Below are 27,291 nucleotides of genomic sequence, written 5' to 3'. Positions count from 1 at the left end.
TGGCTGGGGGGATGGATGGATGGATGGATGGCTGGATGGAGGGAAGGCTGGTTGGTTGGCTGGCTGGAGGGATGGATGGATGGATGGATGGATGGCTGGATGGATGGCTGGATGGAGGGATGGCTGGATGGATGGCTGGCTGGATGGATGGATGGCTGGATGGATGGCTGGATGCATGGATGGCTTAATGACTGGCTGGCTGGAGGGATGGATGGATGGATGGATGGCTGGATGGATGGCTGGATGGAAGGATGGCTGGATGTATGGCTGGCTGGAGAGATGGATGAATGGTTGGATGGCTGGATGGATGGCTGGATGCAGGGATGGCAGGATGGATGACTTGCTGGAGGGTTGGATGGATGGATGGTTGGCTGGATGGGTGGCTGGATGGATGGATGGCTGGATGGATGGCTGGCTGGAGCGAAGGATGGATGGATGGATGGCTGGATGGATGGCTTGATGGATGGATGGCTGGATGGATGGCTGGCTGGAGGGACGGATGGATGGCTGGATGGATGGTGGGATGGATGGATGGCTGGATGGATGGCTGGCAGGAGGGATAGATGGATGGATGGATGGCTGGATGGATGGTGGATGGATGGATGGCTGGATTGTGGGATGGCTGGTTGGTTGGCTGGCTGGAGGGATGGATGGATGGCTGGATGTAAGGCTGGCTGGAGAGATGGATGAATGGTTGGATGGCTGGATGGATGTCTGGATGGAGGGCTGGCAGGATGAATGTCTGGCTGGAGGGATGGATGGATGGATGGATGGCTGGATGGGTGGCTGGATGGATGGATGGCTGGATGGATGGCTGGCTGCAGGGAAGGATGGATGGATGGATGGCTGGATGGATGGCTGTATGAATGGATGGCTGAATGGATGGCTGGCTGGAGGGAAGGATGGATGGATGGATGGCTGGATGGATGGTTGGATGGATGGATGGCTGGATGGATGGCTGGCAGGAGGGATAGATGGATGGGTGGATGGCTGGATGGATGGCTGGATGGATGGATGGCTGGATGGATGGCTGGCTGGAGGGATGGATGGATGGATGTCTGGATGGATGGCCGAATGGATGGCTGGCTGAAGGGATGGATGGATGGATGGGTGGCTGAATGGATGGCTGGATGGACGGATGGCTGGACTGGTGGCTGGCTGGAGGGATGGATGAATGGATGGATGGCTGGATGGATGAGTGGATGGCTGGATGGCTGGATGGATGGCTGGCTGGGCGGGTGGATTGATGGATGGATGGCTGGATGGATGGATGGCTGGATGGATGGCTGGCTGGAGGGATGGATGGATGGATGGATGCATTGATGAATGGCTGGATGGATGGATGGATGGCTGGATGGATGGCTGGATGGATGGCTGGATGGATGGATGGGCGGATGGATGGATGGCTGGATGGTTGGCGGATGGATGGATGGCTGGATGGATGGCTGGCTGGAGGGATGGATGGATGAATGGCTGGCTGGAGGGATGGATGGATGGATGGCTTGATGGATGGCTGGATAGTTGGAAGACTGGATGGCTGGCTGGCTGGAGAGATGGATGAATGAATGGGTGGCTGAATGGATGGCTGGATGGATGGATGTCCGGATGGATGGCTGGCTGGAGGGATAGATGGTTGGATGGATGGCTGGATGGATGTCTGGATGGATGGATGGCTGGATGGATGGCTGGCTGAAGGGATGGATGGATGGATGGATGGATGGCTGGATGGATGGCTGGCTGGAGGGATGGATGGATGGATGGCTGGATGGATGGCTGGATGGATGGCTGGATGGATTGCTGGCTGGAGGAATGGATGGATTAATGAATGGCTGGACGGATGGCTGGATGGATGGAAAGCTGGATGGATGGCTGGCTGGAGGGATGGATGGATGTCTGGTTGAATGGATGGCAAGATCGATGGCTGGCTGGATGGATGGCTGGCTGGAGGAATGGAGTCATGGATGGATGGCCGGATGGACGGCTGGATGGAAGGATGGCTGGATGCATGGCTGGCTGGAGGGATGGATTGATGGATGGTTGTCTGGATGGCTGGCTGGATGGATGTATGGATCAATGATGGCTGGCTGGAGGGATGGATGGATGGATGGATGGATGGCTGGATGGATGGCTGGATGGAGGGATGGCTGGATGGTTGGCTGGCTGGAGGGATGGATGGATGGCTGGATGGATGGCTGGATGGATGGATGGCTGGATGGATGGCTGGCTGGAGGGATGGATGGATGGATTATTGGCTTGATGGATGGCTGGATGGAGGGATGGCTGGATGGGTGGCTGGCTGGAGGGATGGTTGGATGGCTGGATGGATGGCTGGATGGAGGGATGACTGGCTGGAGTGACGGATGGATGGATGGCTGGATGGATGGCTGTATGGAGGGATGGCTGGATGGAAGGCTGGCTGGATGGATGGATGGCTGGATGGATGGATGGATGGACGGATGGATGGAGGGATGGCCTGATGGATATCTGGCTGGAGGGATGGATGGATGGATGGCTGGATGGATGGCTGCATGGAGGAATGGTTGGATGGGTGGATTGCTGGAGGGATGGATGGCTGGATGGATGGCTGGATGGATGGCTGGATGGATGGCTGGATGGATGGACGGCTGGATGGGCGATTGGCTGGAGGGATGGATGGATGGATGGCTGGATGGATGGCTGGATGGATGGCTGGATGGATGGATGGCTGGATGGATGGATGGCTGGAGTGATGGATGGGTGGATGGTTCGATGGATGGCTAGCTGGATGGATGGCTGGATGGATGGCTGGCTGGAGGGATTGAAGGATGGTTGGATGGCTGGATGGATGGCTGGATGGATGGCTGGATGGACGGATGGATGGATGGATGGCTGGATGGATGGATGGATGGATGGATGGATGGATGGATGGATGGATGGATGGATGGCTGGATGGATGGCTGGATGTATGGATGGCTGGATGGATGGCTGGCTGGAGGGATAGATGGATGGATGGCTGGCTGGAGGGATGACTGGATGGATGGCTGGATGGATGGCTAGATAGATGGATGGCTGGATGGCTGGCTGGCTGTAGAAGTGGATGGATGGGTGGGTGGCTGGGTGGATGGCTGGATGGATGGATGTCCGGATGGTTGGCTGGCTGGAGGGATGGATGGATGGATGGATGGCTGGATGGATGTCTGGATGGATGGATGGCTGGATGGATGGCTGGCTGGTGGGATGGATGGATGGATGGATGGCATGATGGATGGCTGGATGGATGGATGGCTGGATGGATGGCTGGCTGGAGGGATGGATGGAAGGATGGCTGGATGGATGGCTGGATGGATGGCTGGATGGATTGTTTGCTGGAGGAATGGATGGATTAATGAATGGCTGGACGGATGGCTTGATGGATGGAAGGCTGGATGGATGGCTGGCTGGAGGGATGGATGGATGGATGGCTGAATGGATGGCTAGATCGAAGGATGGTTGGATGGATGGCTGGCTGGAGGAATGGAGTCATGGATGGATGGCCGGATGGACGGCTGGATGGAAGGATGGCTGGATGCATGGCTGGCTGGAGGGATGGATTGATGGATGGCTGGCTGGATGGCTGGCTGCATGGATGGATGGCTCGATGGACGGCTGGCTGGAGGGATGGATGGATGGCTGGATGGATGGATGGCTGGATGGATGGCTGGATGGAGGGATGGCTGGATGGTTGGCTGGCTGGAGGGATGGATGGATGGCTGGATTGATGGCTGGATGGTGGGGTGGCTGGATGGATGGCTGGCTGGAGGGATGGATGGATGGATTATTGGCTGGATGGATGGCTGGATGGAGGGATGGCTGTATGGGTGGCTGGCTGGAGGGATGGATTGATGGCTGGATGGACGGCTGGATGGAGGGATGGCTGGCTGGATGGCTGGCTGGAGGGATGGATGGATGGATGGATGGCTGGATGGATGGCTGGATGGAGGGATGGCTGGATGGATGGCTGGCTGGAGGGATGGATGGATGGATGAATGGCCGAATGGATGGCTGGATGGATGGCTGGCTGGAGGGATGGAAGGATGGATGGAAGGCTGGATGGACGGCTGGATGGATGGCTGGATGTCTGGATGGCTGGCTGGATGGATGGATGGCTGGTTGGCTGGATGGATGGATGGAAGGCTGGATGGATGGATGGATGGACGGATGGATGGAGGGATGAATGGATGGATGGATGGCTGGATGGATGGCTGGATGGATGGATGGCTGGATGGATGGATGGATGCATGGATATATGGCTGGCTGGATGGATGGATGGATGGCTGGATGGATGGCTGGATGGATGGCAGAATGGATGGATGGACGGATGGATGGATGGCTGGATGGATGGCGGGATGGATGGATGGCTGGATGGATGGACGGCTGGCTGGAGGGATGGATGGATGGATGGCTGGCTGGAGGGATGGATGGATGGATGGCTGGATGGATGGCTGGATAGATGGATGGCTGGATGGCTGGCTGGCTGGAGAGATGGATGGATGGATGGGTGGCTGAATGGATGGCTGAATGGATGGATGTCCGGAGGGATGGCTGGCTGGAGGGATAGATGGTTGGATGGATGGCTGGATGGATGTCTGAATGGATGGATGGCTGGATGGATGGCTGGCTGGAGGGATGGATGGATGGACGGATTGCTGGATGGATGGCTGGCTGGAGGGATGGATGGATGGATGGATGGCTGGATGGATGGCTGGATGGATGGCTGGATGGATTGCTGGCTGGAGGAATGGATGCATTAATGAATGGCTGGACGGATGGCTGGATGGATGGAAGGCTGGATGGATGGCTGGCTGGAGGGATGGATGGATGGCTGGCTGAATGGATGGCTAGATCGATGGATGGCTGGATGGATGGCTGGCTGGAGGAATGGAGTCATGGATGGATGGCCGTATGGACGGCTGGATGGAAGGATGGCTGGATGCATGGCTGGCTGGAGGGATGGATTGATGGATGGTTGTCTGGATGGCTGGCTGGATGGATGGATGGCTCGATGGATGGCTGGCTGGAGGGATGGATGGATGGATGGATGGATGGCTGGATGGATGGCTGGATGGAGGGATGGCTGGATGGTTGGCTGGCTGGAGGGATGGATGGATGGCTGGATGGATGGCTGGATGGAGGGATGGCTGGATGGATGGCTGGCTGGAGGGATGGATGGATGGATTATTGGCTGGATGGATGGCTGGATGGAGGGATGGCTGGATGGGTGGCTGGCTGGAGGGATGGATGGATGGCTGGATGGAGGGATGGCTGTATGGAGGGATGGCTGGATGGAAGGCAGGCTGGATGGATGGATGGCTGGATGGATGGATGGATGGCTGGATGGATGGATGGATGGATGGCTGTATGGAGGGATGGCTGGATGGAAGGCTGGCTGGATGGATGGATGGATGGATGGATGGATGGACGGATGGATGGAGGGATGGCTGGATGGAGGAATGGTTGGATGGATGGATTGCTGGAGGGATGGATGGCTGGATGGATGGATTGATGGATGGCAGGCTGAAGGGATGGATGGATGGATCGATGGCTGGATGGACGGCTGGTTGGATAGATGGCTGGATGGATGGCTGGCTGGAGGGATGGATAGATGGATGGATGGCTGGATGGATAGCTGGTGGATGGCTGGATGGATGGCTGGCTGGTGGGATGGATGGATGGATGGATGGATGGATGGCTGGATGGATGGCTGGATGGAGGGATGGCTGGATGGATGGCTGGCTGGATGGATGGATGGCTGGATGGATGGCTGGATGGTTGGATGGATGCATGGATGGCTTAATGACTGGCTGGCTGGAGGGATGGATGGATGGATGGATGGCTGGATGGATGGCTGGATGGAAGGATGGCTGGATGTATGGGTGGCTGGAGAGATGGATGAATGGTTGGATGGCTGGATGGATGGCTGGTTGCAGGGATGACAGGATGGATGACTGGCTGGAGGGTTGGATGGATGGATGGTTGGCTGGATGGGTGGCTGGATGGATGGATGGCTGGATGGATGGCTGGCTGGAGCGAAGGATGGATGGATGGATGGCTGGATGGATGGCTTGATGGATGGATGGCTGGATGGATGGCTGGCTGGCGGGACGGATGGATGGCTGGATGGATGGTTGGATGGATGGGTGGCTGGATGGATGGCTGGCAGGAGGGATAGATGGATGGATGGATGGCTGGATGGATGGCTGGATGGATGGATGGCTGGATTGAGGGATGGCTGGTTGGTTGGCTGGCTGGAGGGATGGATGGATGGATGGCTGGATTTAAGGCTGGCTGGAGAGATGGATGAATGGTTGGATGGCTGGATGGATGTCTGGATGGAGGGCTGGCAGGATGAATGTCTGGCTGGAGGGATGGATGGATGGATGGATGGCTGGATGGGTGGCTGGATGGATGGATGGCTGGATGGATGGCTGGCTGCAGGGAAGGATGGATGGATGGATGGCTGAATGGATGGCTGTATGGATGGATGGCTGAATGGATGGCTGGCTGGAGGGAAGGATGGATGGATGGATGGCTGGATGGATGGTTGAATGGATGGCTGGATGGATGGCTGGCAGGAGGGATAGATGGATGGATTGATGGCTGGATGGATGGCTGGATGGATGGATGGCTGGATGGATGGCTGGCTGGAGGGATGGATGGATGGATGGCTGGATGGATGGCCGAATGGATGGCTGGCTGAAAGGATGGATGGATGGATGGCTGAATGGATGGCTGGATGGATGGATGGCTGGATTGGTGGCTGGCTGGAGGGATGGATGAATGGATGGATGGCTGGATGGATGACTGGATGGCTGGATGGCTGGATGGATGGCTGGCTGGGCGGGTGGATTGATGGATGGATGGCTGGATGGATGGCTGGATGGATGACTGGCTGGAGGGATGGATGGATGGATGGATGCATGGATGAATGGCTGGTTGGATGGATGGATGGCTGGATGGATGGCTGGATGGATGGATGGATGGATGGATGGACGGATGGATGGATGGCTGGATGGATGGCGGATGGATGGATGGCTGGATGGATGGCTGGCTGGAGGGATGGATGGATGGATGGCTGGCTGGAGGGATGGATGGATGGATGGCTGGATGGATGGCTGGATAGATGGATGGCTGGATGGCTGGCTGGCTGGAGAGATGGATGAATGGATGGGTGGCTGAATGGATGGCTGGATGGATGGATGTCCGGATGGATGGCTGGCTGGAGGGATAGATGGTTGGATGGATGGCTGGATGGATGTCTGGATGGATGGATGGCTGGATGGATGGCTGGCTGAAGGGATGGATGGATGGATGGATGGATGGATGGATGGCTGGCTGGAGGGATGGATGGATGGATGGCTGGATGGATGGCTGGATGGATGGCTGGATCGATTGCTGGCTGGAGGAATGGATGGATTAATGAATGGCTGGACGGATGGCTGGATGGATGGAAGGCTGTATGGATGGCTGGCTGGAGGGATGGATGGATGTCTGGCTGAATGGTTGGCAAGATCGGTGGATGGCTGGATGGATGGCTGGCTGGAGGAATGGAGTCATGGATGGATGGCCGGATGGACGGCTGGATGGAAGGATGGCTGGATGCATGGCTGGCTGGAGGGATGGATTGATGGATGGTTGTCTGGATGGCTGGCTGGCTGGATGGATGGATCGATGGATGGCTGGCTGGAGGGATGGATGGATGGATGGATGGATGGCTGGATGGATGGCTGGATGGAGGGATGGCTGGATGGTTGGCTGGCTGGAGGGATGGATGGATGGCTGGATGGATGGCTGGATGGAGGGATGGCTGGATGGATGGCTGGCTGGAGGGATGGATGGATGGATTATTGGCTGGATGGATGGCTGGATGGAGGGATGGCTGGATGGGCGGCTGGCTGGAGGGATGGATGGATGGCTGGATGGATGGCTGGATGGAGGGATGACTGGCTGGAGTGACGGATGGATGGATGGCTGGATGGATGGCTGTATGGAGGGATGGCTGGATGGAAGGCTGGCTGGATGGATGGATGGCTGGATGGATGGATGGATGGACGGATGGATGGAGGGATGGCTTGATGGATATCTGGCTGGAGGGATGGATGGATGGATGGATGGCTGGATGGATGGCTGCATGGAGGAATGGTTGGATGGGTGGATTGCTGGAGGGATGGATGGCTGGATGGATGGCTGGATGGATGGCTGGATGGATGGACGGCTGGATGGGCGATTGGCTGGAGGGATGGATGGATGGATGGCTGGATGGATGGCTGGCTGGAGGGATGGATGGATGGATGGATGGATGGCTGGATGGATGGCTGGATGGATGGATGGCTGGATGGATGGATGGCTGGAGTGATGGATGGGTGGATGGTTCGATGGATGGCTGGCTGGATGGATGGCTGGATGGATGGCTGGCTGGAGGGATTGAAGGATGGATGGATGGCTGGATGGATGGCTGGATGGATGGCTGGATGGACGGATGGATGGATGGATGGCTGGATGGATGGCTGGATGGATGGATGGATGGATGGATGGATGGCTGGATGGATGGCTGGATGGATGGATGGCTGGATGGATGGCTGGCTGGAGGGATAGATGGATGGATGGCTGGCTGGAGGGATGGCTGGATTGATGGCTGGATGGATGGCTAGATAGATGGATGGCTGGATGGCTGGCTGGCTGGAGAGATGGATGGATGGGTGGGTGGCTGGGTGGATGGCTGGATGGATGGATGTCCGGATGGTTGGCTGGCTGGAGGGATGGATGGATGGATGGATGGCTGGATGGATGTCTGGATGGATGGATGGCTGGATGGATGGCTGGCTGGTGGGATGGATGGATGGATGGATGGCTGGATGGATGGCTGGATGGATGGATGGCTGGATGGATGGCTGGCTGGAGGGATGGATGGATGGATGGCTGGATGGATGGCTGGATGGATGGCTGGATGGATTGTTTGCTGGAGGAATGGATGGATTAATGAATGGCTGGACGGATGGCTGGATGGATGGAAGGTTGGATGGATGGCTGGCTGGAGGGATGGATGGATGGATGGCTGAATGGATGGCTAGATCGAAGGATGGTTGGATGGATGGCTGGCTGGAGGAATGGAGTCATGGATGGATGGCCGGATGGACGGCTGGATGGTAGGATGGCTCGATGCATGGCTGGCTGGAGGGATGGATTGATGGATGGATGGCTGGATGGCGGGCTGCATGGATGGATGGCTCGATGGACGGCTGGCTGGAGGGATGGATGGATGGCTGGATGGATGGATGGATGGAGGGATGGCTGGATGGTTGGCTGGCTGGAGGGATGGATGGATGGCTGGATTGATGGCTGGATGGTGGGGTGGCTGGATGGATGGCTGGCTGGAGGGATGGATGGATGGATTATTGGCTGGATGGATGGCTGGATGGAGGGATGGCTGTATGGGTGGCTGGCTGGAGGGATGGATGGATGGCTGGATGGACGGCTGGATGGAGGGATGGCTGGCTGGATGGCTGGCTTAAGGGATGGATGGATGGATGGATGGCTGGATGGATGGCTGTATGGAGGGATGGCTGGATGGATGGCTGGCTGGAGGGATGGATGGATGGATGGCTTGATGGATGGCTGGATAGTTGGAAGACTGGATGGCTGGCTGGCTGGAGAGATGGATGAATGAATGGGTGGCTGAATGGATGGCTGGATGGATGGATGTCCGGATGGATGGCTGGCTGGAGGGATAGATGGTTGGATGGATGGCTGGATGGATGTCTGGATGGATGGATGGCTGGATGGATGGCTGGCTGAAGGGATGGATGGATGGATGGATGGATGGCTGGATGGATGGCTGGCTGGAGGGATGGATGGATGGATGGCTGGATGGATGGCTGGATGGATGGCTGGATGGATTGCTGGCTGGAGGAATGGATGGATTAATGAATGGCTGGACGGATGGCTGGATGGATGGAAAGCTGGATGGATGGCTGGCTGGAGGGATGGATGGATGTCTGGTTGAATGGATGGCAAGATCGATGGCTGGCTGGATGGATGGCTGGCTGGAGGAATGGAGTCATGGATGGATGGCCGGATGGACGGCTGGATGGAAGGATGGCTGGATGCATGGCTGGCTGGAGGGATGGATTGATGGATGGTTGTCTGGATGGCTGGCTGGATGGATGTATGGATCAATGATGGCTGGCTGGAGGGATGGATGGATGGATGGATGGATGGCTGGATGGATGGCTGGATGGAGGGATGGCTGGATGGTTGGCTGGCTGGAGGGATGGATGGATGGCTGGATGGATGGCTGGATGGATGGATGGCTGGATGGATGGCTGGCTGGAGGGATGGATGGATGGATTATTGGCTTGATGGATGGCTGGATGGAGGGATGGCTGGATGGGCGGCTGGCTGGAGGGATGGTTGGATGGCTGGATGGATGGCTGGATGGAGGGATGACTGGCTGGAGTGACGGATGGATGGATGGCTGGATGGATGGCTGTATGGAGGGATGGCTGGATGGAAGGCTGGCTGGATGGATGGATGGCTGGATGGATGGATGGATGGACGGATGGATGGAGGGATGGCCTGATGGATATCTGGCTGGAGGGATGGATGGATGGATGGCTGGATGGATGGCTGCATGGAGGAATGGTTGGATGGGTGGATTGCTGGAGGGATGGATGGCTGGATGGATGGCTGGATGGATGGCTGGATGGATGGCTGGATGGATGGACGGCTGGATGGGCGATTGGCTGGAGGGATGGATGGATGGATGGCTGGATGGATGGCTGGATGGATGGCTGGATGGATGGATGGCTGGATGGATGGATGGCTGGAGTGATGGATGGGTGGATGGTTCGATGGATGGCTAGCTGGATGGATGGCTGGATGGATGGCTGGCTGGAGGGATTGAAGGATGGTTGGATGGCTGGATGGATGGCTGGATGGATGGCTGGATGGACGGATGGATGGATGGATGGCTGGATGGATGGATGGATGGATGGATGGATGGATGGATGGATGGATGGATGGATGGCTGGATGGATGGCTGGATGTATGGATGGCTGGATGGATGGCTGGCTGGAGGGATAGATGGATGGATGGCTGGCTGGAGGGATGACTGGATGGATGGCTGGATGGATGGCTAGATAGATGGATGGCTGGATGGCTGGCTGGCTGTAGAAGTGGATGGATGGGTGGGTGGCTGGGTGGATGGCTGGATGGATGGATGTCCGGATGGTTGGCTGGCTGGAGGGATGGATGGATGGATGGATGGCTGGATGGATGTCTGGATGGATGGATGGCTGGATGGATGGCTGGCTGGTGGGATGGATGGATGGATGGATGGCATGATGGATGGCTGGATGGATGGATGGCTGGATGGATGGCTGGCTGGAGGGATGGATGGAAGGATGGCTGGATGGATGGCTGGATGGATGGCTGGATGGATTGTTTGCTGGAGGAATGGATGGATTAATGAATGGCTGGACGGATGGCTTGATGGATGGAAGGCTGGATGGATGGCTGGCTGGAGGGATGGATGGATGGATGGCTGAATGGATGGCTAGATCGAAGGATGGTTGGATGGATGGCTGGCTGGAGGAATGGAGTCATGGATGGATGGCCGGATGGACGGCTGGATGGAAGGATGGCTGGATGCATGGCTGGCTGGAGGGATGGATTGATGGATGGCTGGCTGGATGGCTGGCTGCATGGATGGATGGCTCGATGGACGGCTGGCTGGAGGGATGGATGGATGGCTGGATGGATGGATGGCTGGATGGATGGCTGGATGGAGGGATGGCTGGATGGTTGGCTGGCTGGAGGGATGGATGGATGGCTGGATTGATGGCTGGATGGTGGGGTGGCTGGATGGATGGCTGGCTGGAGGGATGGATGGATGGATTATTGGCTGGATGGATGGCTGGATGGAGGGATGGCTGTATGGGTGGCTGGCTGGAGGGATGGATTGATGGCTGGATGGACGGCTGGATGGAGGGATGGCTGGCTGGATGGCTGGCTGGAGGGATGGATGGATGGATGGATGGCTGGATGGATGGCTGGATGGAGGGATGGCTGGATGGATGGCTGGCTGGAGGGATGGATGGATGGATGAATGGCCGAATGGATGGCTGGATGGATGGCTGGCTGGAGGGATGGAAGGATGGATGGAAGGCTGGATGGACGGCTGGATGGATGGCTGGATGTCTGGATGGCTGGCTGGATGGATGGATGGCTGGTTGGCTGGATGGATGGATGGAAGGCTGGATGGATGGATGGATGGACGGATGGATGGAGGGATGAATGGATGGATGGATGGCTGGATGGATGGCTGGATGGATGGATGGCTGGATGGATGGATGGATGCATGGATATATGGCTGGCTGGATGGATGGATGGATGGCTGGATGGATGGCTGGATGGATGGCAGAATGGATGGATGGACGGATGGATGGATGGCTGGATGGATGGCGGGATGGATGGATGGCTGGATGGATGGACGGCTGGCTGGAGGGATGGATGGATGGATGGCTGGCTGGAGGGATGGATGGATGGATGGCTGGATGGATGGCTGGATAGATGGATGGCTGGATGGCTGGCTGGCTGGAGAGATGGATGGATGGATGGGTGGCTGAATGGATGGCTGAATGGATGGATGTCCGGAGGGATGGCTGGCTGGAGGGATAGATGGTTGGATGGATGGCTGGATGGATGTCTGAATGGATGGATGGCTGGATGGATGGCTGGCTGGAGGGATGGATGGATGGACGGATTGCTGGATGGATGGCTGGCTGGAGGGATGGATGGATGGATGGATGGCTGGATGGATGGCTGGATGGATGGCTGGATGGATTGCTGGCTGGAGGAATGGATGCATTAATGAATGGCTGGACGGATGGCTGGATGGATGGAAGGCTGGATGGATGGCTGGCTGGAGGGATGGATGGATGGCTGGCTGAATGGATGGCTAGATCGATGGATGGCTGGATGGATGGCTGGCTGGAGGAATGGAGTCATGGATGGATGGCCGTATGGACGGCTGGATGGAAGGATGGCTGGATGCATGGCTGGCTGGAGGGATGGATTGATGGATGGTTGTCTGGATGGCTGGCTGGATGGATGGATGGCTCGATGGATGGCTGGCTGGAGGGATGGATGGATGGATGGATGGATGGCTGGATGGATGGCTGGATGGAGGGATGGCTGGATGGTTGGCTGGCTGGAGGGATGGATGGATGGCTGGATGGATGGCTGGATGGAGGGATGGCTGGATGGATGGCTGGCTGGAGGGATGGATGGATGGATTATTGGCTGGATGGATGGCTGGATGGAGGGATGGCTGGATGGGTGGCTGGCTGGAGGGATGGATGGATGGCTGGATGGAGGGATGGCTGTATGGAGGGATGGCTGGATGGAAGGCTGGCTGGATGGATGGATGGCTGGATGGATGGATGGATGGCTGGATGGATGGATGGATGGATGGCTGTATGGAGGGATGGCTGGATGGAAGGCTGGCTGGATGGATGGATGGCTGGATGGATGGATGGATGGACGGATGGATGGAGGGATGGCTGGATGGAGGAATGGTTGGATGGATGGATTGCTGGAGGGATGGATGGCTGGATGGATGGATTGATGGATGGCAGGCTGAAGGGATGGATGGATGGATCGATGGCTGGATGGACGGCTGGTTGGATAGATGGCTGGATGGATGGCTGGCTGGAGGGATGGATAGATGGATGGATGGCTGGATGGATAGCTGGTGGATGGCTGGATGGATGGCTGGCTGGTGGGATGGATGGATGGATGGATGGATGGATGGCTGGATGGATGGCTGGATGGAGGGATGGCTGGATGGATGGCTGGCTGGATGGATGGATGGCTGGATGGATGGCTGGATGGTTGGATGGATGCATGGATGGCTTAATGACTGGCTGGCTGGAGGGATGGATGGATGGATGGATGGCTGGATGGATGGCTGGATGGAAGGATGGCTGGATGTATGGGTGGCTGGAGAGATGGATGAATGGTTGGATGGCTGGATGGATGGCTGGTTGCAGGGATGACAGGATGGATGACTGGCTGGAGGGTTGGATGGATGGATGGTTGGCTGGATGGGTGGCTGGATGGATGGATGGCTGGATGGATGGCTGGCTGGGGCGAAGGATGGATGGATGGATGGCTGGATGGATGGCTTGATGGATGGATGGCTGGCTGGCGGGACGGATGGATGGCTGGATGGATGGTTGGATGGATGGATGGCTGGATGGATGGCTGGCAGGAGGGATAGATGGATGGATGGATGGCTGGATGGATGGCTGGATGGATGGATGGCTGGATTGAGGGATGGCTGGTTGGTTGGCTGGCTGGAGGGATGGATGGATGGATGGCTGGATTTAAGGCTGGCTGGAGAGATGGATGAATGGTTGGATGGCTGGATGGATGTCTGGATGGAGGGCTGGCAGGATGAATGTCTGGCTGGAGGGATGGATGGATGGATGGATGGCTGGATGGGTGGCTGGATGGATGGATGGCTGGATGGATGGCTGGCTGCAGGGAAGGATGGATGGATGGATGGCTGAATGGATGGCTGTATGGATGGATGGCTGAATGGATGGCTGGCTGGAGGGAAGGATGGATGGATGGATGGCTGGATGGATGGTTGAATGGATGGCTGGATGGATGGCTGGCAGGAGGGATAGATGGATGGATTGATGGCTGGATGGATGGCTGGATGGATGGATGGCTGGATGGATGGCTGGCTGGAGGGATGGATGGATGGATGGCTGGATGGATGGCCGAATGGATGGCTGGCTGAAAGGATGGATGGATGGATGGCTGAATGGATGGCTGGATGGATGGATGGCTGGATTGGTGGCTGGCTGGAGGGATGGATGAATGGATGGATGGCTGGATGGATGACTGGATGGCTGGATGGCTGGATGGATGGCTGGCTGGGCGGGTGGATTGATGGATGGATGGCTGGATGGATGGCTGGATGGATGACTGGCTGGAGGGATGGATGGATGGATGGATGCATGGATGAATGGCTGGTTGGATGGATGGATGGCTGGATGGATGGCTGGATGGATGGATGGATGGATGGATGGACGGATGGATGGATGGCTGGATGGATGGCGGATGGATGGATGGCTGGATGGATGGCTGGCTGGAGGGATGGATGGATGGCTGGCTGGCTGGAGGGATGGATGGATGGATGGCTGGATGGATGGCTGGATAGATGGATGGCTGGATGGCTGGCTGGCTGGAGAGATGGATGAATGGATGGGTGGCTGAATGGATGGCTGGATGGATGGATGTCCGGATGGATGGCTGGCTGGAGGGATAGATGGTTGGATGGATGGCTGGATGGATGTCTGGATGGATGGATGGCTGGATGGATGGCTGGCTGAAGGGATGGATGGATGGATGGATGGCTGGATGGATGGCTGGCTGGAGGGATGGATGGATGGATGGCTGGATGGATGGCTGGATGGATGGCTGGATCGATTGCTGGCTGGAGGAATGGATGGATTAATGAATGGCTGGACGGATGGCTGGATGGATGGAAGGCTGTATGGATGGCTGGCTGGAGGGATGGATGGATGTCTGGCTGAATGGTTGGCAAGATCGATGGATGGCTGGATGGATGGCTGGCTGGAGGAATGGAGTCATGGATGGATGGCCGGATGGACGGCTGGATGGAAGGATGGCTGGATGCATGGCTGGCTGGAGGGATGGATTGATGGATGGTTGTCTGGATGGCTGGCTGGCTGGATGGATGGATCGATGGATGGCTGGCTGGAGGGATGGATGGATGGATGGATGGATGGCTGGATGGATGGCTGGATGGAGGGATGGCTGGATGGTTGGCTGGCTGGAGGGATGGATGGATGGCTGGATGGATGGCTGGATGGAGGGATGGCTGGATGGATGGCTGGCTGGAGGGATGGATGGATGGATTATTGGCTGGATGGATGGCTGGATGGAGGGATGGCTGGATGGGCGGCTGGCTGGAGGGATGGATGGATGGCTGGATGGATGGCTGGATGGAGGGATGACTGGCTGGAGTGACGGATGGATGGATGGCTGGATGGATGGCTGTATGGAGGGATGGCTGGATGGAAGGCTGGCTGGATGGATGGATGGCTGGATGGATGGATGGATGGACGGATGGATGGAGGGATGGCTTGATGGATATCTGGCTGGAGGGATGGATGGATGGATGGATGGCTGGATGGATGGCTGCATGGAGGAATGGTTGGATGGGTGGATTGCTGGAGGGATGGATGGCTGGATGGATGGCTGGATGGATGGCTGGATGGATGGACGGCTGGATGGGCGATTGGCTGGAGGGATGGATGGATGGATGGCTGGATGGATGGCTGGCTGGAGGGATGGATGGATGGATGGATGGATGGCTGGATGGATGGCTGGATGGATGGATGGCTGGATGGATGGATGGCTGGAGTGATGGATGGGTGGATGGTTCGATGGATGGCTGGCTGGATGGATGGCTGGATGGATGGCTGGCTGGAGGGATTGAAGGATGGATGGATGGCTGGATGGATGGCTGGATGGATGGCTGGATGGACGGATGGATGGATGGATGGCTGGATGGATGGCTGGATGGATGGATGGATGGATGGATGGATGGCTGGATGGATGGCTGGATGGATGGATGGCTGGATGGATGGCTGGCTGGAGGGATAGATGGATGGATGGCTGGCTGGAGGGATGGCTGGATTGATGGCTGGATGGATGGCCAGATAGATGGATGGCTGGATGGCTGGCTGGCTGGAGAGATGGATGGATGGGTGGGTGGCTGGGTGGATGGCTGGATGGATGGATGTCCGGATGGTTGGCTGGCTGGAGGGATGGATGGATGGATGGATGGCTGGATGGATGTCTGGATGGATGGATGGCTGGATGGATGGCTGGCTGGTGGGATGGATGGATGGATGGATGGCTGGATGGATGGCTGGATGGATGGATGGCTGGATGGATGGCTGGCTGGAGGGATGGATGGATGGATGGCTGGATGGATGGCTGGATGGATGGCTGGATGGATTGTTTGCTGGAGGAATGGATGGATTAATGAATGGCTGGACGGATGGCTGGATGGATGGAAGGCTGGATGGATGGCTGGCTGGAGGGATGGATGGATGGATGGCTGAATGGATGGCTAGATCGAAGGATGGTTGGATGGATGGCTGGCTGGAGGAATGGAGTCATGGATGGATGGCCGGATGGACGGCTGGATGGTAGGATGGCTCGATGCATGGCTGGCTGGAGGGATGGATTGATGGATGGATGGCTGGATGGCGGGCTGCATGGATGGATGGCTCGATGGACGGCTGGCTGGAGGGATGGATGGATGGCTGGATGGATGGATGGATGGAGGGATGGCTGGATGGTTGGCTGGCTGGAGGGATGGATGGATGGCTGGATTGATGGCTGGATGGTGGGGTGGCTGGATGGATGGCTGGCTGGAGGGATGGATGGATGGATTATTGGCTGGATGGATGGCTGGATGGAGGGATGGCTGTATGGGTGGCTGGCTGGAGGGATGGATGGATGGCTGGATGGACGGCTGGATGGAGGGATGGCTGGCTGGATGGCTGGCTTAAGGGATGGATGGATGGATGGATGGCTGGATGGATGGCTGTATGGAGGGATGGCTGGATGGATGGCTGGCTGGAGGGATGGATGGATGGATGAATGGCCGAATGGATGGCTGGATGGATGGCTGGCTGGAGGGATGGAAGGATGGATGGAAGGCTGGATGGACGGCTGGATGGATGGCTGGATGTCTGGATGGCTGGCTGGATGGATGGATGGCTGGTTGGCTGGATGGATGGATGGAAGGCTGGATGGATGGATGGATGGACGGATGGATGGAGGGATGGATGGATGGATGGCTGGATGGATGGCTGGATGGATGGATGGCTGGATGGATGGATGGATGGATGGATGCATGGATATATGGCTGGCTGGATGGATGGATGGATGGCTGGATGGATGGCTGGATGGATGGCTGGCTGGATGGATGGACGGATGGATGGATGGATGGCTGGATGGATGGCGGGATGGATGGATGGCTGGATGGATGGCTGGCTGGAGGGATGGATGGATGGATGGCTGGCTGGAGGGATGGATGGATGGATGGCTGGATGGATGGCTGGATAGATGGATGGCTGGATGGCTGGCTGGCTGGAGAGATGGATGGATGGATGGGTGGCTGAATGTATGGCTGAATGGATGGATGTCCGGAGGGATGGCTGGCTGGAGGGATAGATGGTTGGATGGATGGCTGGATGGATGTCTGAATGGATTGATGGCTGGATGGATGGCTGGCTGGAGGGATGGATGGATGGATGGATGGCTGGATGGATGGCTGGCTGGAGGGATGGATGGATGGATGGATGGCTGGATGGATGGCTGGATGGATGGCAGGATGGATTGCTGGCTGGAGGAATGGATGGATTAATGAATGGCTAGACGGATGGCTGGATGGATGGAAGGCTGGATGGATGGCTGGCTGGAGGGATGGATGGATGGCTGGCTGAATGGATGGCTAGATCGATGGATGGATGGCTGGCTGGAGGAATGGAGTCATGGATGGATGGCCGGATGGACGGCTGGATGGAAGGATGGCTGGATGTATGGCTGGCTGGAGGGATGGATTGATGGATGGTTGTCTGGATGGCTGGCTGGATGGATGGATGGCTCGATGGATGGCTGGCTGGAGGGATGGATGGATGGATGGAAGGATGGCTGGATGGATGGCTGGATGGAGGGATGGCTGGATGGTTGGCTGGCTGGAGGGATAGATGGATGGATGGATGGATGGCTGGATGGAGGGATGGCTGGATGGATGGCTGGCTGGAGGGATGGATGGATGGATTATTGGCTGGATGGATGGCTGGATGGAGGGATGGCTGGATGGGTGGCTGGCTGGAGGGATGGATGGATGGCTGGATGGATGGCTGGATGGAGGGATGACTGGCTGGAGTGACGGATGGATGGATGGCTGGATGGATGGCTGTATGGAGGGATGGCTGGATGGAAGGCTGGCTGGATGGATGGATGGCTGGATGAATGGATGGATGGACGGATGGATGGAGGGATGGCTGGATGGATATCTGGCTGGAGGGATGGATGGAATGATGGATGGCTGGATGGATGGCTGGATGGAGGAATGGTTGGATGGATGAATTGCTGGAGGGATGGATGGCTGGATGGATGGATTGATGGAAGGATGGCTGCATGGATGGCTGGATGGATGGATGGCTGGATGGATGGCAGGCTGAAGGGATGGATGGATGGATCGATGGCTGGATGGACGGCTGGTTGGATAGATGGCTGGATGGATGGCTGGCTGGAGGGATGGATTGATGGATGGATGGCTGGATGGATAGCTGGATGGATGGCTGGATGGATGGCTGGCTGGTGGGATGGATGGATGGATGGATGGCTGGATGGAGGGAAGGCTGGTTGGTTGGCTGGCTGGAGGGATGGATGGATGGATGGATGGATGGATGGCTGGATGGATGGCTGGATGGAGGGATGGCTGGATGGATGGCTGGCTGGATGGATGGATGGCTGGATGGATGGCTGGATGGTTGGATGGATGCATGGATGGCTTAATGACTGGCTGGCTGGAGGGATGGATGGATGGATGGATGGCTGGATGGATGGCTGGATGGAAGGATGGCTGGATGTATGGGTGGCTGGAGAGATGGATGAATGGTTGGATGGCTGGATGGATGGCTGGATGCAGGGATGGCAGGATGGATGACTGGCTGGAGGGTTGGATGGATGGATGGTTGGCTGGATGGGTGGCTGGATGGATGGAAGGCTGGATGGATGGCTGGCTGGAGCGAAGGATGGATGGATGGATGGCTGGATGGATGGCTTGATGGATGGATGGCTGGATGGATGGATGGCTGGAGGGACGGATGGATGGCTGGATGGATGGTTGGATGGATGGATGGCTGGATGGATGGCTGGCAGGAGGGATAGATGGATGGATGGATGGCTGGATGGATGGCTGGATGGATGGATGGCTGGATTGAGGGATGGGTGGTTGGTTGGCTGGCTGGAGGGATGGATGGATTGCTGGATTTAAGGCTGGCTGGAGAGATGGATGAATGGTTGGATGGCTGGATGGATGTCTGGATGGAGGGCTGGCAGGATGAATGTCTGGCTGGAGGGATGGATGGATGGATGGATGGCTGGATGGGTGGCTGGATGGATGGATGGCTGGATGGATGGCTGGCTGCAGGGAAGGATGGATGGATGGATGGCTGAATGGATGGCTGTATGGATGGATGGCTGAATGGATGGCTGGCTGGAGGGAAGGATGGATGGATGGATGGCTGGATGGATGGTTGGATGGATGGCTGGATGGATGGCTGGCAGGAGGGATAGATGGATGGATGGATGGCTGGATGGATGGCTGGATGGATGGATGGCTGGATGGATGGCTGGCTGGAGGGATGGATGGATGGATGTCTGGATGGATGGCCGAATGGATGGCTGGCTGAAGGGATGGATGGATGGCTGAATGGATGGCTGGATGGATGGAAGGCTGGATTGGTGGCTGGCTGGAGGGGTGGATAAATGGATGGATGGCTGGATGGATGACTGGATGGCTGGATGGCTGGATGGTTGGCTGGCTGGGCGGCTGGATTGATGGATGGATGGCTGGATGGATGGATGGCTGGATGGATGGCTGGCTGGAGGGATGGATGGATGGATGGATGCATGGATGAATGGCTGGATGGATGGATGGCTGGATTGATGGCTGGATGGTGGGGTGGCTGGATGGATGGCTGGCTGGAGGGATGGATGGATGGATTATTGGCTGGATGGATGGCTGGATGGAGGGATGGCTGTATGGGTGGCTGGCTGGAGGGATGGATGGATGGCTGGATGGACGGCTGGATGGAGGGATGGCTGGCTGGATGGCTGGCTTAAGGGATGGATGGATGGATGGATGGCTGGATGGATGGCTGTATGGAGGGATGGCTGGATGGATGGCTGGCTGGAGGGATGGATGGATGGATGAATGGCCGAATGGATGGCTGGATGGATGGCTGGCTGGAGGGATGGAAGGATGGATGGAAGGCTGGATGGACGGCTGGATGGATGGCTGGATGTCTGGATGGCTGGCTGGATGGATGGATGGCTGGTTGGCTGGATGGATGGATGGAAGGCTGGATGGATGGATGGATGGACGGATGGATGGAGGGATGGATGGATGGATGGCTGGATGGATGGCTGGATGGATGGATGGCTGGATGGATGGATGGATGGATGGATGGATGCATGGATATATGGCTGGCTGGATGGATGGATGGATGGCTGGATGGATGGCTGGATGGATGGCTGGATGGATGGATGGACGGATGGATGGATGGATGGCTGGATGGATGGCGGGATGGATGGATGGCTGGATGGATGGCTGGCTGGAGGGATGGATGGATGGATGGCTGGCTGGAGGGATGGATGGATGGATGGCTGGATGGATGGCTGGATAGATGGATGGCTGGATGACTGGCTGGCTGGAGAGATGGATGGATGGATGGGTGGCTGAATGTATGGCTGAATGGATGGATGTCCGGAGGGATGGCTGGCTGGAGGGATAGATGGTTGGATGGATGGCTGGATGGATGTCTGAATGGATTGATGGCTGGATGGATGGCTGGCTGGAGGGATGGATGGATGGATGGATGGCTGGATGGATGGCTGGCTGGAGGGATGGATGGATGGATGGATGGCTGGATGGATGGCTGGATGGATGGCTGGATGGATTGCTGGCTGGAGGAGTGGATGGGTTAATGAATGGCTGGACGGATGGCTGGATGGATGGAAGGCTGGATGGATGGCTGGCTGGAGGGATGGATGGATGGCTGGCTGAATGGATGGCTAGATCGATGGATGGCTGGATGGATGGCTGGCTGGAGGAATGGAGTCATGGATGGATGGCCGGATGGACGGCTGGATGGAAGGATGGCTGGATGTATGGCTGGCTGGAGGGGTGGATTGATGGATGGTTGTCTGGATGGCTGGCTGGATGGATGGATGGCTCGATGGATGGCTGGCTGGAGGGATGGATGGATGGATGGAAGGATGGCTGGATGGATGGCTGGATGGAGGGATGGCTGGATGGTTGGCTGGCTGGAGGAATGGATGGATGGCTGGATGGATGGCTGGATGGAGGGATGGCTGGATGGATGGCTGGCTGGAGGGATGGATGGATGGATTATTGGCTGGATGGATGGCTGGATGGAGGGATGGATGGATGGATCGATGGCTGGATGGACGGCTGGCTGGCTGGAGGGATGGATGGATGGCTGGATGGATGGCTGGATGGAGGGATGACTGGCTGGAGTGACGGATGGATGGATGGCTGGATGGATGGCTGTATGGAGGGATGGCTGGATGGAAGGCTGGCTGGATGGATGGATGGCTGGATGGATGGATGGATGGACGGATGGATGGAGGGATGGCTGGATGGATATCTGGCTGGAGGGATGGATGGAATGATGGATGGCTGGATGGATGGCTGGATGGAGGAATGGTTGGATGGATAAATTGCTGGAGGGATGGATGGCTGGATGGATGGATTGATGGATGGATGGCTGCATGGATGGCTGGATGGCTGGATGGATTGCAGGCTGAAGGGATGGATGGATGGATCGATGGCTGGATGGAAGGCTGGTTGGATAGATGGCTGGATGGATGGCTGGCTGGAGGGATGGATTGATGGATGGATGGCTGGATGGATAGCTGGATGGATGGCTGGATGGATGGCTGGCTGGTGGGATGGATGGATGGATGGATGGCTGGATGGAGGGAAGGCTGGTTGGTTGGCTGGCTGGAGGGATGGATGGATGGATGGATGGATGGATGGATGGCTGGATGGATGGCTGGATGGAGGGATGGCTGGATGGATGGCTGGCTGGATGGATGGATGGCTGGATGGATGGCTGGATGGTTGGATGGATGCATGGATGGCTTAATGACTGGCTGGCTGGAGGGATGGATGGATGGATGGATGGCTGGATGGATGGCTGGATGGAAGGATGGCTGGATGTATGGGTGGCTGGAGAGATGGATGAATGGTTGGATGGCTGGATGGATGGCTGGATGCAGGGATGGCAGGATGGATGACTGGCTGGAGGGTTGGATGGATGGATGGTTGGCTGGATGGGTGGCTGGATGGATGGAAGGCTGGATGGATGGCTGGCTGGAGCGAAGGATGGATGGATGGATGGCTGGATGGATGGCTTGATGGATGGATGGCTGGATGGATGGCTGGCTGGAGGGACGGATGGATGGCTGGATGGATGGTTGGATGGATGGATGGCTGGATGGATGGCTGGCAGGAGGGATAGATGGATGGATGGATGGCTGGATGGATGGCTGGATGGATGGATGGCTGGATTGAGGGATGGGTGGTTGGTTGGCTGGCTGGAGGGATGGATGGATGGATGGATGGCTGGATTTAAGGCTGGCTGGAGAGATGGATGAATGGTTGGATGGCTGGATGGATGTCTGGATGGAGGGCTGGCAGGATGAATGTCTGGCTGGAGGGATGGATGGATGGATGGATGGCTGGATCGGTGGCTGGCTGGATGGATAGCTGGATGGATGGCTGGCTGCAGGGAAGGATGGATGGATGGATGGCTGAATGGATGGCTGTATGGATGGATGGCTGAATATATGGCTGGCTGGAGGGAAGGATGGATGGATGGATGGCTGGATGGATGGTTGGATGGATGGCTGGATGGATGGCTGGCAGGAGGGATAGATGGATGGATGGATGGCTGGATGGATGGCTGGATGGATGGATGGCTGGATGGATGGCTGGCTGGAGGGATGGATGGATGGATGTCTGGATGGATGGCCGAATGGATGGCTGGTTGAAGGGATGGATGGATGGCTGAATGGATGGCTGGATGGATGGAAGGCTGGATTGGTGGCTGTCTGGAGGGGTGGATAAATGGATGGATGGCTGGATGGATGACTGGATGGCTGGATGGCTGGATGGTTGTCTGGCTGGGCGGCTGGATTGATGGATGGATGGCTGGATGGATGGATGGCTGGATGGATGGCTGGCTGGAGGGATGGATGGATGGATGGATGCATGGATGAATGGCTGGATGGATGGATGGATGGCTGGATGGATGGCTGGATGGATGGATGGATGGATGGATGGACGGATGGATGGATGGCTGGATGGATGGCGGATGGATGGATGGCTGGATGGATGGCTGGCTGGAGGGATGGATGGATGGATGGCTGGCTGGAGGGATGGATGGATGGATGGCTGGATAGATGGCTGGCTAGATGGATGGCTGGATTGATGGCTGGCTGAAGGGATGGATGGATGGATGGATGGCTGGATGGATGGCTGGCTGGAGGGATGGATGGATGGATGGCTGGATGGATGGCTGGATGGATGGCTGGATGGATTGCTGGCTGGAGGAATGGATGGATTAATGAAAGGCTGGACGGATGGCTGGATGGATGGAAGGCTGGATGGATGGCTGGCTGGAGGGATGGATGGATGTCTGGCTGAATGGATGGCAAGATCGATGGATGGCTGGATGGATGGCTGGCTGGAGGAATGGAGTCATGGATGGATGGCCGGATGGACGGCTGGATGGAAGAATGGCTGGATGCATGGCTGGCTGGAGGGATGGATTGATGGATGGTTGTCTGGATGGCTGGCTGGATGGATGGATGGATCGATGGATGGCTGGCTGGAGGGATGGATGGATGGATGGATGGATGGCTGGATGGATGGCTGGATGGAGGGATGGCTGGATGGTTGGCTGGCTGGAGGGATGGATGGATGGCTGGATGGATGGCTGGATGGAGGGATGGCTGGATGGATGGCTGGCTGGAGGGATGGATGGATGGATTATTGGCTGGATGGATGGCTGGATGGAGGGATGGCTGGATGGGCGGCTGGCTGGAGGGATGGATGGATGGCTGGATGGATGGCTGGACGGAGGGATGACTGGCTGGAGTGACGGATGGATGGATGGCTGGATGGATGGCTGTATGGAGGGATGGCTGGATGGAAGGCTGGCTGGATGGATGGATGGCTGGATGGATGGATGGATGGACGGATGGATGGAGGGATGGCTTGATGGATATCTGGCTGGAGGGATGGATGGATGGATGGATGGATGGCTGGATGGATGGCTGCATGGAGGAATGGTTGGATGGGTGGATTGCTGGAGGGATGGATGGCTGGATGGATGGCTGGATGGATGGCTGGATGGATGGACGGCTGGATGGGCGATTGGCTGGAGGGATGGATGGATGGATGGCTGGATGGATGGCTGGCTGGAGGGATGGATGGATGGATGGATGGATGGCTGGATGGATGGCTGGATGGATGGATGGCTGGATGGATGGCTGGCTGAAGGGGTGGATGGATGGATGGATGGCTGGATGGATGGCTGGCTGGAGGGATGGATGGATGGATGGCTGGATGGATGGCTGGATGGATGGCTGGATGGATTGCTGGCTGGAGGAATGGATGGATTAATGAATGGCTGGACGGATGGCTGGATGGATGGAAGGCTGGATGGATGGCTGGCTGGAGGGATGGATGGATGTCTGGCTGAATGGATGGCAAGATCGATGGATGGCTGGATGGATGGCTGGCTGGAGGAATGGAGTCATGGATGGATGGCCGGATGGACGGCTGGATGGAAGGATGGCTGGATGCATGGCTGGCTGGAGGGATGGATTGATGGATGGTTGTCTGGATGGCTGGCTGGATGGATGGATGGATCGATGGATGGCTGGCTGGAGGGATGGATGGATGGATGGATGGATGGCTGGATGGATGGCTGGATGGAGGGATGACTGGATGGTTGGCTGGCTGGAGGGATGGATGGATGGCTGGATGGATGGCTGGATGGAGGGATGGCTGGATGGATGGCTGGCTGGAGGGATGGATGGATGGATTATTGGCTGGATGGATGGCTGGATGGAGGGATGGCTGGATGGGCGGCTGGCTGGAGGGATGGATGGATGGCTGGATGGATGGCTGGATGGAGGGATGACTGGCTGGAGTGACGGATGGATGGATGGCTGGATGGATGGCTGTATGGAGGGATGGCTGGATGGAAGGCTGGCTGGATGGATGGATGGCTGGATGGATGGATGGATGGACGGATGGATGGAGGGATGGCTTGATGGATATCTGGCTGGAGGGATGGATGGATGGATGGATGGCTGGATGGATGGCTGCATGGAGGAATGGTTGGATGGGTGGATTGCTGGAGGGATGGATGGCTGGATGGATGGCTGGATGGATGGCTGGATGGATGGACGGCTGGATGGGCGATTGGCTGGAGGGATGGATGGATGGATGGCTGGATGGATGGCTGGCTGGAGGGATGGATGGATGGATGGATGGATGGCTGGATGGATGGCTGGATGGATGGATGGCTGGAAGGATGGATGGCTGGAGGGATTGAAGGATGGATGGATGGCTGGATGGATGGCTGGATGGATGGCTGGATGGACGGATGGATGGATGGATGGATGGCTGGATGGATGGCTGGATGGATGGATGGATGGATGGATGGATGGCTGGATGGATGGCTGGATGGATGGATGGCTGGATGGATGGCTGGCTGGAGGGATAGATGGATGGATGGCTGGCTGGAGGGATGGCTGGATGGATGGCTGGATGGATGGCTAGATAGATGGATGGCTGGATGGCTGGCTGGCTGGAGAGATGGATGGATGGGTGGGTGGCTGGGTGGATGGCTGGATGGATGGATGTCCGGATGGTTGGCTGGCTGGAGGGATGGATGGATGGATGGATGGCTGGATGGATGTCTGGATGGATGGATGGCTTGATGGATGGCTGGCTGGTGGGATGGATGGATGGATGGATGGCTGGATGGATGGCTGGATGGATGGATGGCTGGATGGATGGCTGGCTGGAGGGATGGATGGATGGATGGCTGGATGGATGGCTGGATGGATGGCTGGATGGATTGTTTGCTGGAGGAATGGTTGGATTAATGAATGGCTGGACGGATGGCTGGATGGATGGAAGGCTGGATGGATGGCTGGCTGGAGGGATGGATGGATGGATGGCTGAATGGATGGCTAGATCGAAGGATGGTTTGATGGATGGCTGGCTGGAGGAATGGAGTCATGGATGGATGGCCGGATGGACGGCTGGATGGAAGGATGGCTGGATGCATGGCTGGCTGGAGGGATGGATTGATGGATGGA

Source organism: Scyliorhinus torazame, chromosome 2, assembly GCF_047496885.1.
Source record: "Scyliorhinus torazame isolate Kashiwa2021f chromosome 2, sScyTor2.1, whole genome shotgun sequence".
Taxonomy (NCBI): domain Eukaryota; kingdom Metazoa; phylum Chordata; class Chondrichthyes; order Carcharhiniformes; family Scyliorhinidae; genus Scyliorhinus; species Scyliorhinus torazame.
This window is presented reverse-complemented; position numbering follows the sequence as displayed.